This window comes from Onychostoma macrolepis, chromosome 09, assembly GCF_012432095.1.
Source record: "Onychostoma macrolepis isolate SWU-2019 chromosome 09, ASM1243209v1, whole genome shotgun sequence".
NCBI lineage: Eukaryota > Metazoa > Chordata > Actinopteri > Cypriniformes > Cyprinidae > Onychostoma > Onychostoma macrolepis.
The window spans coordinates 4,177,521-4,194,775 of record NC_081163.1 but is presented as its reverse complement, the minus strand read 5'-3'; the positions used below and the strand labels follow the sequence as shown (position 1 = coordinate 4,194,775).

The window sequence follows — 17,255 nt, the reverse complement described above, 5'->3', positions numbered from 1 at the left end:
CCCAATCTCATCTCTCTTCCTCTATCTTCCCATCCCACAATGCTTTGGGAGTAATGGCCTTTCCAGACCTTCTCTAAACAGCTTGTGTTTACAGTGAACGACCTCTCTTACCATATTACCAGCTGTGACTCGGGATCTGTGTTTTGTCTGTCCACAGGGAATATGCCCGTCAAACAACCCTCTCCGATCGAACTTCCTTTGCATCACTCACCGGCCACGTTTTACTCGATGTCTCAAGGCATGCATGAATTGATAAAATGAAAACCTTGAATGCAATCAGGGTTTCTGCGGGCTTTAAAAAAAGCCTTAATTTACCCTTCCACAAATGAAGGCCTTTTAAAAAGCTATTAAATCAGAAAAAGTTTAAAATTCATAGTCATGGCGTTAAATGTTGCATGCACTGCAAAAAAAAAAAAAGGAACAAAAAGTAATAATAATAAATGCAATAAAATAATACAATAATGAATATCTTCCGTATTTTTGTTTTGTTACAAAAACAAACATTTAAACATCCTTAAATCAAGATACAATTACTTGAGATGAAAATTGTCTTTTTTTCTGAAAAACAGATATGTTAATTGTATACAAAAACTTGTTTTCCCTTTGAATCAAGTTGATTTTTCTGAGCCGACTGGCAGATATTTGTTCTATATTTGCAACTTATCTATTGTCACTTTGCATCACAAGTGAAAGTATCTTGATCTTTTGACCTTTTCACTGGAAATCAAGACAAAAATACTGATGAGGAGCATTACTTTTTTGCAGTGTTAAAAGTTATGTTGATATTTTAGTGGGTGGGATTAGAGACGTATAAGCCATAAATATGCCTGTCTATCTTTCTGTCTATCTATCTATCTGTCTGTTGTAAAACAAATTGAAAAGTAATGTAATGTTTTATTTTCAAACTTTGAAGCATTGCTAATACGAGACGTTTACATGTAGAAACCATATTGATGTATTGTAATCCATTAAATTTAATTCAGCTTGGCCTTAAACGGGTCTTAAACTCTTAAATTTACCTTCATAAAATCTGCAGAAACCCTGTGCAGTGCAAGTCGCTTTGAACAAAACTCATCTGTCAAATGCATAAATGCGAATGCAATGTCCAATGTAAAATTGGGGTCCTGCAACAAAATGTGCTCTCTATTTAATCTCATTTAGGAGAAACAATTGAGATATTAAAGAGACTTCACTGATGGTTTGTTTTCCCAGCAGCCTTCATTTTGCAAGCGTAACCCACATAATGCTTTCATTCATGGTCATCACACCTTTTCAGCAGATCTGCAGGGAGAAGCTGTCAGCGGTGAGCATTTTTAGCATTCCCACTGTTTTTATAAGGGCAAAGGAAAACTGGCAAGATTGACATCTCGTTCCGACGAGGTCTGTGGGTGCTGGAAAGCCATTAAAAAAGAGAAAGAAAATCTCTCGTGGTCGGGCCCCGCCGGTCCCCCTCATTGTGAGTGTGAGGAAACTGCAGAATCACAGTAAACTGTGATCTGAGGGTCAGTGGCTCTTCCTGCCTTTCTAACACGCCGCTTCAATGGAGCATGCTGAATAAAAGTTTCCACTGGCCAAACAATGATTGTGACTTCAGAAAACTCTGTAAACTAAGACAGGATGGAGTTGTTTTCAGCAGACTCAGGATTATGGATCAGGTTTGAGCATGCATATGCTGCGTGACTGAGGCAGTAATCTCTGAAAGCATATGATTGGAATTTTTGGGGCCTCACCCTTTGTCCACTTTCCATAACTGATTATTTCAGGCAGTAGGGCACTTTTAACCTCCCTGCATTTAAGTTCCCTCCTGCTGATGAAAAATAAACTTTGATGAAGCACAATGCAGTATTTCCGTCTCTTGCTTGTCTTTGGACACTGGGACGTGGCCCGAGTCACTGCAGGACTGATACGTTTAAACAATGTAGCTAGAGATCACTTGTATTATTTTTTTTAAAGGGGTCATGAACTGCATTTTTTATTTATTTGATAATGTTTCTTGAGATGCACTTATAATGTTAGTATGATTTTAACATCAAAAATAATTTGGAAATAAAGGACATTTTCTACCCAGATTTTAGCCCTCTGATTTGAACGCTTTTTGGAAGGGGCGTGACTGCTGTGATACTTCAGTGGAAACGCCTACTGCTATGATTGGTTAACATCTTTGCATCTGAAATAAGTATTTCATATATAGCTCTCTCAAAAACTTTCACTACGTTTTTACTATTGCATGTTACTTAAAGCTGCAGTCCGTAAGTTTTGCCTCTTTGTCGCCATCTCTGTTTGAAGAGAGCCCGGCACGGCTCCAGCACGGATGAATCTAATGTTCTGAGAAGTATGTGTGGCTGTCAGTTATCGCAAGTATTTAAAATTAAAATAAAGCTGTGTAAACAATTGCATTTTTACAACACTGTAAGTGTGTCCCATCAGGTAATGAAAAGTTCAACACACACTTGTGGTCTTCACAGCCTCTTGAAGACTTCGGCCAAATACAGGAAATACGTAAGTTAAGTAGTCAAGTGCAAAAACTGCTATTGTGGGTATTTGGATAAAGCCTAAGTCTTGGAATATATGACCCAAATAAGAATTTTCACCGTATATTGCCATCTGAACAAGTAACAAGTCTGCCATGTTTGTTCTGACCAACTGAGGATAAATCGCACTACCAATGATGATTTAATCTAAAGATCGGTTAGCTCATATCACATCAAACCGTGCAAAGTAGTATTATTGTTATACTTTATTCTCAAACTATTAATGTTAACAACATCAGCATTGCGTGACTGAGTATAGTGTGTATTAGCATGTAGATTTCAATTTCTGTACAGTCTAATATCTAATTGTGATAACATTCGAATTTCATATTAAGAAATTCTTTTAACCCAAAAAGCAAATTATACTCCCTTCGAACTGATTTTCTTTACAATACAAATCTTGTGTAATCCCAGGCTATCTGTAATCAGAAGCACATTTAAAACTGGAATATAATTTCATTTCATTCACATGTGTTTCATAAACAGTAAGCTAAAGTAAGGTGATATTTTTGAACACTGGCTGGTTATGTACTTGCTGAAATATTGATTTCGGATCATTTTTAACCAAAAAAAATGATGGACTGCAGCTTTAAATCTAAGGAAGATAAAGTAAAACTAAAACCAGTAAAGCCTGTTTTTGTTATTTACATTTATTCATTTAGCAAATGCCTTTATCCAAATGCCTTTATGAATTAAAAATGAGGTAATAAATGTTACCTGAAATAAAACAAAATATAAAGACTTAGTTTGTTTCAGCTAGTTGCCAATGCAACATTTCTCTTTTTTTTTAAACTTAATGTACTAAAATAACTAAATATGAAATAAAAATTAATAACATTGTATCAGCATATTTAATTGACCTAAAAATGAAATTTCTGTCATCAGTTAAAATTGTTTTATTCCAAACCTGCATGACTGACTTTCTTCTGTGGTAGAGAATGCCTCAGTGTTTTTTGTTCATACAGTGAAAGTCAGTAGGGGCCAATGTTGTTCTTCAAAATATTGTTGTCATCGCAGAAGAAAGCAAGTCATACAGGTTTGGAATGACATGAAGGTAAGTAAATGAGGTAACACTTTACAATAAGGTTCATTAGTTAACAACATTAGCAAACATGAACTAAGAATGAACAATACTTCTACAGCATTTATTAATCTTAGTTAATGTTAATTTCAGCATTTACTAATGCATTATTAAAATCACAAGTTGCATTTGTTAACGTTAGTTAATGCACTGTGAACTAACATGAATAAACAATGAACAACTGTATTTTCATTAACTAACATTAACAAAGATTAATAAATAGTGTAATAAATGCGTTGTTCATGTTAGTTAATACATTAACTAATGTTAACAAATGACACCTTATTGTAAAGTGTTACCGTAAATGATGACACAGTTTTAATTTCTTGGTGAGCTGTCCCTTTCAGTTATTATTTATTAATTCACTGAGCTCTTACATGTCAATATCCATTACACATTGCCGAACTGACATAAAAAAACATAATAAAAAATTTTTAAAAAAGACAAGAAATGAATTGTGGTAGCATATTATAGATTTTCTTTTTTTAAACATACAGTTGGATATTTAATTGTGCAAGCTCATTTTCCCTATTTTTACATTTAGAACTTCTTCGCCATCAAATTGTCACTTAAAGTTAAAAACATTAAGAATTTATTTAGCATTAATTACATTTAACAATGTTAAATGTAATCTTTAGCAAATCTCAAAATGAATACTTTTTTCATACTGATGTAATATCTAACTTTACTTGTAGCATTTAAAACAACTGATTTCAGTTTTTACTCTCTTACTTTTTTATTTATGCAAAGTATAGTATTTTAATATCAGTTTTCAGTCATAAAATGAAAAAAAAAAAGACAAATAAAAAATAAAATAAGTTAACTAAATAAAAAAATATTGGTAATATTAAATATTTTAATATCTATTTTAATATGAGATTTCACAACTTTATGCAGAGATTTAAAGTAAATAACAACTTACAGTAATTTCTGTTCATTACACAAAGTTCATTATTTTAAAGATGACTTAAAATGTAGTGCATTAGCTGTATGAACTATGGTACTTTAAAGGTGTTTTTCAAGACCGTCAACTTCGGCTCAATCAATAGTGTAAGACAGTTGAGGCTATCTGTTTGGATGATCAGTGACAGACAGAGCAAGTGTTAAGGAAACCTGTTTAATCATTGTTTTTGCAATTCTGTTTAGTGACTCTAGTGGTGCAGAAATGACAGACTTCACCTTTAAACCTGAGGTTAGCGACTTAACGGCTTTTCTCCATCACATAACCACAACTGTGCTTGTGAAAGCCCGTTTGGAGCCGAAAACTGACAGCTGGGCCGGCGCAGAATTGTTTGGAATATGGTGCCAGTTTATCTCATTAAGTGAAATCTGGAGATTTAGTGAAACAATCTGCTGCTTCCTACGCAACAATCTGGTTTGGCGTCACTGCAAGCTTCTGTTTGCGAACGAGTCTCATGATAAAGAGATGAATCCGGTAGACAGACCACATGAAGCACAGCTGTGTGTTGGGAGAAGATGATTCGCTTCTCATTATTACGCCATTTGTGAGTCTGTCAGGAGTGGCTCTCTTCATCTGGACACTTCATGGACTCCCTGCACCTGATGAAATGCAGATTCGTTGGCAGAGTTTTCCATCCGAAATTCCCACACTTGCTTCACTCACATTTGAGAAATAAAGGCCCACGAACACATTACAAAATTCTTGCAAAAGCATGTTTGTGATGTCATGACATGAATTGAAATGATTCATAAAGTCTAATAAAAGGCAGTTTTTTTCATAGATCTTCATTGCATCAGAATTCCTGGAAGAGGTCACGTGTTTTCTCCGCAGTATGAAGAACCGATGCTCAATCAATCATTTTCATTCAGCCACCAATTGAATCGACTGTTATCAGCTCAGAACGTGTTGAAGCTGATGTGGTGTCTCGAGGGATCACATAATTAGGTCCATCTTTCAAGGAAAAGCCCAGATAATAACAAGATCACAGGCGATGGAAAAGAGCAGTGTTGTTTTTCTTCTAGCAGGTTTAATTGAACCTCTGGGCCCTGACATGCCTGAGCAAGAATGTGAGCAAATAATTCTGTATTATGTTGCTGCTCTTGTTGTAGTTGCACAAGCGATCTCTGGTTCTGTTTTAAACAGATGAAAGGTGCCTTGCATTGGACTTGATATGTGACATTACTTGGGACACTGCAATGAATATGGGCAACAGGTGATGAAGTCATGCTATTCGACTTCTATATTTAAGGAATAATACATTTGAAATATATAATATTTCTATATATATATATATATATATATATATATATATATATAATATTTTAGCTATATATTTTATATATATAATATTAAAATAAAGCTTTATTGTCATTTAGTCTGTATTTCATTGCATTGCAGTAAAAGATTAATCTTTTATTGGTCAAATGCATTTTGCTATGCAAATTTGCAGACTTGCAGTTGGTATGCAGTGCAGTTTTATTTGATGGATAGGAATGAGTAAGGTCTGTTTTGAGGGTGTGAAAAGAGTTGAATCATTTTGAAATTCAGTGGAAATGCAGCAAACTGGGACCTGCCTTACAGAAATGATTATTAATTCTCAACAAATGCTTACATCTGCAACTAACATCCTTTTCTTAACTTTTTTTTTTTTTTTTCTTCTCACGACTCTTTTAAAAAAATTTGTGCTTTACTACCATTTCCATTGGGATCAGCATGCTTGCATCATGGTTTGATAACAGCAAAGCAAACATAGCTGAAAGCGATAAGACTTGATTGCATTAGTGTAACTCTATCAATGCAGTTTCATCAGTTGCTGAATGTCCAATGTCACGCTGTTTTACCCACCAGCCCTTGAGTTCACACAAAGCTGATTACACGTCTGTGGCCATGATCAGCTGCTCGGCTTCACTTCAACACACACACACACACACACACACACACGCTTTCATCGCAGGGGTTTCTCTGACAGGCCCATGGAGAGTCTGTGACGTCATCAGATGGGCGTGGCCGTAAGGTAGGCCTGCCACTTTTGGGCAGAAACTTTCTTTAGTCGTGTCTTGCTCATTCTCTGAGCGACTGTGTGGATCAATGGGACATGTGAGGTGTCTAAAAAGAGGAATTTCACACCGTAGCGCAGGAGGTAAGAAACATTCTGGGTTTGATGAATGAAAGTCTTTGTCTTGTACCTGTAGGGCAGGTAACTCTAACGCAAAGTTCTTGTTAGTGCATGTTCATGTCACTTGGCGCACAATGTGTTGGTTTATTTTACTTTGTTTACACTAGGTTGTGAAACCAGTGACATGACCTTATGTTATGCGTTTGCTTGATTTCACCTGGAAAATAAGTAACTGCTTGTATATCAATGAGTGGTGTTGGGTTGAAACTAGAAGTATTTGTCTGAAGTTTATAAAGTTAAACAGCATTGTTCCTAAAATATCCCGGGTGGAGTCCGTTACGGAGCAGGAAGGTGCCTTTTGGATATTGTTCAGCCCTTCAAACCCACCTTTCCCCAAAGGGCCAATACTGGAAGGAGCCTGTCACCTACACAATGCCTTGAATTAGACGTATCCACGCTGCGAAATCCCACCCTCAACTGTCCCAGATTCTCCCAAAACACTCGCCCAACAACAGTTAGCGCGATCCTTCGGATAATGAAATTCCACGCAGCGCCACAACTGTCGCTTCTCGCACGGCAGCTGCAATAATGCGAGCCGGAATGCGTGGAATTTGCCGATCCCCCCCCCCCCGAACAACTTCTAGATGATGTTGTTTCCCAGTGTATTATGTGTAGTGAAGATTTCTGGTGACCCCTGATAGCCACACTCCCTCTCTGAATGCTTTAATAATGCAAGTGCTCTTTGCTGAGTAAGTCGTGTAAACATTAATTAGGCTAGTGGTGCCGCCCACAGAACCACACAGCCTTTAATAAAGCTGATGGAAATGGGCGGCAGACACGTTACGCCTGGTTAGCCCATAATATTCACATAGGGCTCATTGCCTCAATTCTGAAAGGTAGGAAGCTGTAAACCTGTGAAGGAAAAATTGTTTCTGTTCTCTCGCTCTCTCTCACCTGAGTAGTTGTGATTTAAAGGGCTGCTGTAAATTATGTAATTAACGCTTATCTCAGGTTTAAATGGGTGTTAATGATATTACTGTTTAAGTGAATTAGGGTTGGGTTATTTATTAGGCTGCATTTGTGTTCAAAAGTACAGTCAAAACAGAAATATTATTTCATTTATTTAAAAAATGTAAGAATTTTGAATGCAAATAACGAAGGCAGCCATTATTTATCAAAATCACTGTTTATATTTATAGTTATTAGCCTTTTAATGTATTATGTAAATGCTCTGAAATTTGCTTTTTTTTTTTTTTCTGAGGCCATTTTTGCTACTGAAGTTTAAAATAATTACTTTAAAACATCTCAATGCTCTCATACTCTCAAACTTGATAGCTTCCTTGCCCATTAAGTTCTGTAAAGCTGCTTTAAAACAATGTGTGTTATGAAAGCACAAATCAATTCAAAATAGACTTGACTTAAGCTTCCTTAAGACAAAAAATAACTTGATGATGAAAGCATATGATGGAGATGTTTTAAGAAAGTGCACTGAAATCACTGCAATATTCACAGTGCAATATTCACATTGTACCAGCAATATCACCCCAAATACAGTAGATTTACCGTATTGACCCGAATATAAGACAATGTTTTTTTTTTCTTGGAAATGCATCTGAAAAGACGCGTTTGTCTTCTATTCAGGGTCTAGACTTTGACATGCCAATAATACACCCACAACAATAGGTGGCGCCAAACACGCATTAAAACAAGTGTGCCATGAAATATGTAATGTGTGTGTGTGTGTGTGTGTGTGTTGTAAAGATCGCGAGTGAAAACAAAAGAAAAGCTTACAGCGGCACAAGTCGTGACTGCCATGTTAGCCTGATGGGACCAAACTTCCTCTGTAAGTGATTTTAAAACATAAGACCGTACCCAGATTTGAAGACTACAATAAGATTTCACTTCTACTGTTAATAAAATTTTGGTAGGCTACTATGAGATGGGTAGCCTAAGTGTTATATAATTCAGATGGGCTACCTGTTATTTTTATGGTATATCAAGAAGTGTATATTTTTCCATGTCATTATTGGTACATTTTACCAGTATTTACCATATTTTCAAAATAAAAATTAAATAGGAAAAATATGCAATATGAAAATAATTTTGGTTTTCAAAAAGCCTTTTTCTAAAAGGTACATCTGGAAAAAGGTGGGTCGTCTTATAATCAGGGTCGTCTTATATTCGGGTCAATACGGTAATTACTGTGACATCACAGAATCCACACTTCCAGGGTTTTATATGAGAAACACTCTACTGATCTGTTAAGTGGTATATAATGAGAAAGGTGGCATGTAAAACACATTTTGAAATGATCAGATTCAAAATAATCCAAAGATGTGTTTAATCAGCATTTTAATCATGTATCATGTCGTATAGACACAGTTATGTACAGTAGTGTTGTCTGGGTCCCATTATATAATTGATGCATTTGGTATTATATTAATCAGCATAGTTGTGCTTTAAAAACTAAAATCAGTTATTTGTGACTTCAGGATTTACTTAATGTCTACCGACATGATTGTAAGAATTTCATTAGAATCAATTAGAATCGAATCCATCAATCCTGGTGGGAATCTAAAGAAGCCCTTAAATAATCATTTGTTAAACAAAAATAAAATAAAGTCTGTTTTTTAGCATTACAGTTTGTATTTTTCACAGATTTATTGGTGATTTGTTCACATTTTGAAGCAGATCAGTGGGGAATGGGGTGGTCCATTCTCTGGTATTTCAAATATTCCAGAAATGAGCCTCACGGCCTGAGTTTACTGATGTCTTTGAGATAGTCTAAATGTTGTTGTGCGTGTCGAGTCATTGCTGTGATAGTGCAGATTACCCAGCGTTAGGATCTCTGTGTTCTGTACGGTAAACGCACGGCTGACTGCTTTGAAGCTTTGCCTTGCTCTTGTTCTGAGGACGCAGAAAATAGCTCCATATCCCCCACACACACAACAGGTGTTTTGAATATAAGAGAGTTGAGGTGTGATCTGCAGTGTTCACATGTAACCAAATGACTCTGAGTTGTACACTGAGACATTGTGGGTTTGGCTTATTAATGAATTAAATTATATCTGCAAACATTCACTGAGACATTAGTCATGTTACTTCACTCTGCTGGCCGTTAAGTAATTTTCATTAAATGACATCATGATGTTCACCCGCCTTAATTGAGTACAGTTGCTTTCTCCAGCAGTTTGTAAGGCTGTTCACACTGCACACAGTATATACAGTGTAAGTTGCTAATATAATAATAAAAATAATAATAACGTCATAAGGATAATATATTAATATATCCTCACTAAAATAAGTTTTTCTTGTCTTTTCCTTGCTCAGTTGCTCTCAGATTGGTCCTGAATCACTTTTAAGCTAAGAGCTCTCTAAAAGGATTCTTAGAATTTTTAAGAATACAGGCCCAGATTTTTGCTGCTTGAGTGAGCAAATCATGTGTTTGTATGAGTGTTTGTGAGAGCTGTAGTTTATTGAGGATGTGTGGCTGTGTTTAATGATAGCTATCTGTGCTGATGATGAATGAGTTTAGATCTCGAGCGATGTGTCAGAGGAAGAGGCCTCCAAAAATCAAGCTCCGACACGCCTGCTGTGTCATTCACTGCTCTCAGATGGTGATAGATCGCGGTCAAAAATGTCTCACTGGAATCGGCCTCTCCTAGTCATATCTAGACCCAAACAACCACAGAAATACTTATAACGATTCCCACAATGTTGAAACATCCATCATTCACACATGTCTCCACAATCTGTTTATTAAAACATTTGACCTATTTGCTTATGTTTTCAGCTTCAAAACTCTGTTTAACACCATGCTGTACCATGCTTAAATCCTTTCCCTCTTAAAAACGCTGTCAACAGGTCAGCTTTTGTCTTTGCAGCCAGTTGCATGTTTGCAATGGTCTCGTCAAAATAAGGCAAACAATGCGTGCTGTCAGATGCTTCCGTGAAACTCTTTCTCATTCAAATTCAGCTGACAGCAAAACCGCTGCCTTTCATCTCAATGTACAGTTTGACTTCCTTTGACTAGAATAAATGCATCACATATCTGGAATATTCAAATTTGAAAAGATATTTAGGTAAGATGAGGATTGGAGCTTACATTGAGCATGACATGTACAAAAGTAATATTAGATGTTGCCATGAATTGCACAGGCGCAACAATATGCAAAATTTAGTGTTGTGGCATCTAATTGTCTCAAAAACTGCATTTTAGTAGTTTTATGCTCTGTAACTAGTAATTCACTCCAACCATACTTATCCGAGTCCAGTTTACTTTTGTGTTGTATAGTATAGTTTTGTTCCTTTTTCCTTTTTTTATTAATTTTTTTTTTCTATTTATTTATTTATTTTTTTTTGAGGATGAAGGCATCACACAAACAATGTTGACATCTGTTTAATTTGAGTAATTTCTACCAATTAGTATATGAATGTGGGCCAAAATACTGTCGAGTTTGATTACGTATCCTTGATTAATTTTGATTTTCTTTTTTCTTCACGATTTGTCAAGTCAATTTTATTCCAAAGCAGCTTTACAGAAAGTCTTGTTAATGTTTATATTTTGATATCTTCATGCGTTGTAGTTGTATTTATCAGATTAGACCTGTGTGATTTAATATCGTATACATTTAGCAAAGAAATATAAACAATCAAGCAGTTGAAATTTGCTATATACTATGTATATTTTGCTTTACATTAAAGTTGGATGTATTTAAATATCTAGCTTTATATAGCTGTGCAATAATATACTTCACATTTTGGGACAATGTCAATCACACAGTCAAGATCTGCTTATAGTATGAAATGCTTTGTGTGAGTAAATGTATGTAATATATATATTTAAATATATATTACTTGGCTGTAATATTTGAAGTTTATTTGCAAAAACAGATAACTCTGTTTTTTTTGTAAATTGTCAAAAATCATGTTTTTTGTTATCATGTTTTTATTTCATTGTTAGTAAGCTGTTTTTTTTTTTTTTTTTTTAGATATTTGTTTTTTTAACCTAGTCAAAATAACCCAACTGCAATTTGATTGAGATTAATTGGAGTGCACAATGAAAAAACATGTTTTCTGAGAATTGTTAAAAACAAAAGAGTTATCTGCTTTTGCAAATGATTTCTTCATTTGTTAACCAGAAAGTATACTTTTGTAGAATATTCATTGCAGTATTCGTGGGGGTTGATAAACCTGTTTGAAACCTTGAAATATCAGCATTGTGCATTCAGTGTTTGGGTTGATATTTGCGCAGGTGTCTGCGTGTAAGTTTGCCGACTGATTTGCTGTTTGAAGTGATCCCTGTTTTATTTTTTTCTTGTACGGTGTGCAATGTTGCGTTATGTTATTTTGGTGTTTTGATCACAGATAACAGTTAAATTCAATGGCTCTTATAAAACTGATTCTTTTCTGACTCTGATTGCATGAATTACAGAACTATTAAAGAGAAACATTTTGCCATTTATACAAATAAATCTTTAGATTTATGTTGATGCGCACTTTGGTTGACACTAATGGGACGTTTGCTATTTGAAACGTCTGTTTTGAAAGTCATGAGTGTGTCTGCTTACCATGTCAGAAACCCCTGTTTACTTTGGCCTGCCGTAGCCACCTCAAACATAACACGCTATGCTAATGGACACATTTCAGGGGCTTTCCCAACTTCCTGCGTAATGTTTACGCTCTGATCCTCAGGCCTGGACTATTCCTGACCATCCTTAGGGAATCTTGTATGTCAAATAAAAAAAAAAACAGGTAATTGATATAAAATATTATCTGCTGCTGAGAGACATTTGTGAACTCTGTTAGTACTTCAGCAGATGGTTGCTTGGGATTTATTGTGTCTTTGAATGCCCACTTCTAAATGCACAATTGTTTTGCTGAACAGAATGTTCAGTCATTTTATCGTCTCTCTGGAGTCTTCATATTTGGATTAATTTGGCATTCAAATGAACCCTTCAGCTTCATATGGTGTAATACGGCTTGATGTGTTCAATGCCCTGTAACCTAAAAATGACCACATTGAGCAACATCATTTTTGGACAGTGTTGTGTAGTGCTAGCCTAAAAACCTAATAAGATTTAAAGGGGGTCATATCATGAGGAATCAACTGTTCCTTGATCTTTTTTCCTCCCGGTCCAAAAAGGAGTCAATCAAATTTAAGCTGCAATATTTATTTATTTTTTAATCAGAAATGTCGGCTTGAGATGGCCACACATGACCACACTTACACGTCATTGACCTTATTTGGCACGTACAGTCACAGTGAGGTAATGCGTAGGAAGTAGAATAGATATTGTTCTTAAACAATAGAGAAATTAATCAAGTGTAAAATTCCAGGCTCTTTGTCATAATTGAGTCTGTGCTTTACCAGTACCACGTCTCAACATGCATTATAGTGCATGATTATATAATATATATTATGATTTTTTAAATATATATATATATATATCCTTAAAATGTCAGCTTTGTACCTTATTTACCCCTATAAAAAGATTCAAAGTAGTGCCTTAAGGAAACGTTCAAGATGTAGATTTTTTTGGGAGAAATGTAGCATTACATTACTTAGCCCCTTTCGCACCGCTTTAGTTCCAGAACTAAAAGTACAGTACTAAAGTACTGGGACGATTTTGCGCGAACTATTTCCCAGTACCATTTAAAGGGTTGCATTCGCACCGACAGTGGGTACTAAGAAGTGATGTAAGTCGGTCGACAGCGACGTCATTTGAATGCGGCGTTCAACAACGAAAACAAAGAAGAACAACGTTAACAACAGGAGGATGGAGGACGCTGTGATCGGAGCTGTGTTTTTGTTGTGTCTTGCGGGGTTCACAATAATGGACATGGAATGTCGACGTAACTTTATACGTCAAGCGATTGAAAGATCAGAAAGGAGTTCATGTTCAAAAGTGCCTGCACTTCAGCGTCCGTCCATCTATCGCTGTTCTCCATTCTTGCAAAATATAAGTTGATGCGATGTTTACACAGTATGTGTTTACACAGCGTTTTAAATCATGGCGGGTGAGGGTGTTTTCGTATGCGTTTAGCCAATCAGCGTACACTTGCGTCACGATAGTTCCTATGGAACTGTTTTAGACCCTACTCTGAAGTAGGAGCTAATTAGTTCCTCCAAACGGAGTTCCGGGAACTAAAACGGTTCCTAGTTCCCGCGGTGCGAACACGCCAAGAAGTGGGTAGTTCCACAATTAGTTTGGGTACTATGAAAAGGTTCCTGCGGTGCGAAAGGGCCTCTTGTTCACCAATGGATCCTCTGCAGTGAATGGGTGCCGTCAGAATGAGAGTCCAAACAGTTGTTAAAACCTCACAATCCAGACCACTCCAGTCTATCAATTAATGTCTTGTGAAGTGAGAAGCTGCATATTTGTAATAAACAATATGACTTTTTTTTTAACTTCAAACCATTGATTTTGGCTAAAATATATCTATCCTCTATCCATAATACTGCTTTCTCCAGTGAAAAATCATCTTGTCTGAAACGGATGAGAAAAATGCACAGATCAAGCACTGTTTACAAGTGAAAACAATTTTTAAAAAAAACTGCTTTTGGCTTCACAAGATATCAGTTGATGGACTAGAGTGGTGTAGATTATTGTGATGTTTTTAATCAGCTGTTTGGACTCTGGACATTGTGACGGCACCCATTCACTGCAGAGGATCCATTGGTGAGCAAGTGATGTAATGCTACATTTCTAAAAATCTGCTCTAATAAAGAAACACTTGTCTGCCTCTTGGATGGAAAAACTTGGAAAATTTTCATTTTTGAGCAAACTATTCCTTTAACCCCTTAACTGTCACCGTCCCACAGGTGGGACGTTTGCCATTATATGTTTAAAACAATAATATCTTACTCTAAAACTGAACTAATCTTGACAAACTATATATCATTGGAAAGCTCTCGGATTGTAGTTTTCATTTTTGCCCACCATTTTGCAAATTATAGTCTGTTGTGACAGAAATTTACTAATTTATAACAAGGGTTTGCAGCAAAAAAATCATAGGTATACTAAGAGTTGTGTCCTTTACTATGAAAGTCGATACACACACTCACAATCATGCAAACTTTGGTTTTTTAGGCTAAATATTCATAATACAACAATTTCTAATAGTATTTGTACAAATATATATATATTTTAAATTGCATATGTATTGTTATTCATGTTTGATGTAGCATGATTTCAATAATCATGTCCATTTGAGACATGATCAAGTATGAAATCCACTTTTTGCGAGAGGTTTTTGTAACAACACACTAGATACTATATTTGGTGAAGTCTTCTGATCAAAAAGAATCCACTCTCATAACTTTGTCCAATATAGATCAAGCAAGTCAATCAAATAATTCTCAATACCCAACCAGAGCAGCCGGAGCCGTATCTAATGCTTATAAGATCTCAGCAACTCACCTGGCCAATGGCCTCTTTGAAAATGAATATTGCCACAACCATCGTCCTATCAAAGTCTAATTGTCTGCTGTTGCTAATCACATGTCCACGTGATGTTTGAAAACAGCAGCTGGGAGTTTGTAAACGTGTATAAAATAAGCTTGTAACCACCAGAAGCAGCCATTTTACTTGATCTTTCATTACACGGTTTGTGACATGGATCCACAGAGGCCAAAAAAGCAATTTTATACACTTTTAGAAGTCGTAGATGAACTTTGTAAATATAGCGATGAAGAGCAAAATGAAGAATCCAGTGATGAGGAGCCAGACCTGCTTTTTTCTGAAGTGAATGCATCAGAATCATCACTCGATCAGTAAGTTGCATTATAGTCTTTTCTAATATATGTGAGGGAGCAGTGTGTAAATGTGATAAGTAAATGTGTGGGCCTTTCCTATTTATTTTGAAATATATTGACATTTCTTTATAAGTAAATTTGAGTATTTTGATATATATATATATATATGCATGTATGTGTATGTATGTTAGGGTGCAGCATGTAAATGTAACTATTTCTTTTGAAAAATGTTTATGTATATATATATGTGTGTGTGTGTGTGTGTGTGTGTGTGTGTGTGTGTATGTATAGGCTATGTATGTGTGCATAAATACTTTTGCAATATGTGTTCAGAATATATTTATTGTTGCAATAGGTGTTCAGATGATTCTCTTGATGAGGACTGGCAACCTGAACTATGCCAACCATCAACCTCTGCAGCATCATTTACAGCTACTGCTTCCAGTAGTTTTGAAGACAAAGATGAAGCCAGAAGCAAAGACAGAGGGAGAGAGAGAGTGAGAAGAAGAGGGACAAGCTGTGGCTGGGGGAGAGGAAGAGAGAGAAGCAGTGACAGAGGGAGAGGAAGAGGAAGAGGGAGAAGCAGAGACAGAGGGAGAGGGAGAGGAAGAGGGAGAAGCAGAGGGAGAGGGGCAGGCAAGAGGCAAGGCAGAGGAAGACAGGAACGAGGAAGCTCTTCATCTGGCTCTACTGGTGTTTTTAGCACTGGCGATCGATGGCACACCCCAGATGAGCCTGATATTTCACCACCAGACACCATATTCAGGCCAGCTCGAACTCCTGGACCTCAACTTATTCAAACAGCGTCCTATAGTCCTCTGGAGTTGTTCCGACTCTTTTTTTCCTCACAAGTTTGTCAAACAATCATCCAGAATTCGAACACCTATGCTACTGAGCACCTGATGACAGCAAGAAGGCCAAGGCAGGACATGTCCCTGAAGGACCTTTTTTCCTTTGTCTCAATTGTTATCTATATGGGTCTGGTGAAGTTGCCATCAGTGACAGACTACTGGAGTGGGTCCAGACTCTATAGTGTTGGCTTCCCAGCCTCTGTCATGTCCTGCAGGAAATTTCACACCATCTCCTCAGCACTTCACCTTAGCGATCCTAAGGTGGATGCTGAGAATGCAAAGAAAAAAGGAACCCCCGCCTTTGATCGCCTATGCAAAGTCAAACCCATGTATGACCAGATTCGGGATGGCTGCAAAAGCTTTTATCACCCTCATCAGAACATTGCAGTTGATGAAAGAATGGTAGCATCAAAAGCAAGGATTTGTCTGAAGCAATACCAGAAGGACAAACCTACAAAGTGGGGATACAAGCTTTTTGTTCTTGCAGACTCTCTGAATGCGTATACATGGGATTTCTTCATTTATGAAGGAAAATCCCCAGTAGATCAGAGCCAGCAAGGAAAGGGCCTGAGCTACGAATCTGTCATGGCTCTGGTGGATGAGAAGTTCTTGGGGTCTGGCTACAGATTATATGTAGACAACTTCTACACCAGCCCCATGCTCTTCAGGGACCTGCACAAAAAACATCTGGGCTTGTGGGACCATCAGGAGCAACCGGTGGGCTTCCCAAAACCACCATTAACAGGCTGCCCAAAAATGCTCCTCGGGGAAGCATAAGGTGGAAGAGGGACAACCAGCTTCTCTTCATTGAGTGGAAGGACACAAGAGAGGTATTGATGTGCTCATCATTCCATTCAGCGAATGAAGGTCAAACTGTCCAGAGGAGGGTGAAGATGGGAGGTGGAGAATGGACCATGATGACCATTCCGATTCCTTCAGTAGTTTCAGACTACAACA

At 36.7% G+C, this 17,255-nt stretch overlaps 1 protein-coding gene across 7 annotated transcripts in view; it reads left to right on the top strand.

Annotated features, from left to right (window-relative positions):
- Positions 1–17,255, top strand: part of cobll1b (cordon-bleu WH2 repeat protein-like 1b) — a 77,865-nt gene that overhangs the window by 24,838 nt on the left and 35,772 nt on the right. The window contains exon 1 of one of the 7 annotated variants that reach the window (XM_058787552.1): positions 6,591–6,713. The exons of the other annotated variants lie outside the window; for them this stretch is intronic. The gene's annotated coding sequence lies outside the window, so the exon portion shown is untranslated. Of the gene's footprint in view, positions 1–6,590; positions 6,714–17,255 lie in introns of those variants that run through there. 7 annotated transcript variants of the gene reach the window in all.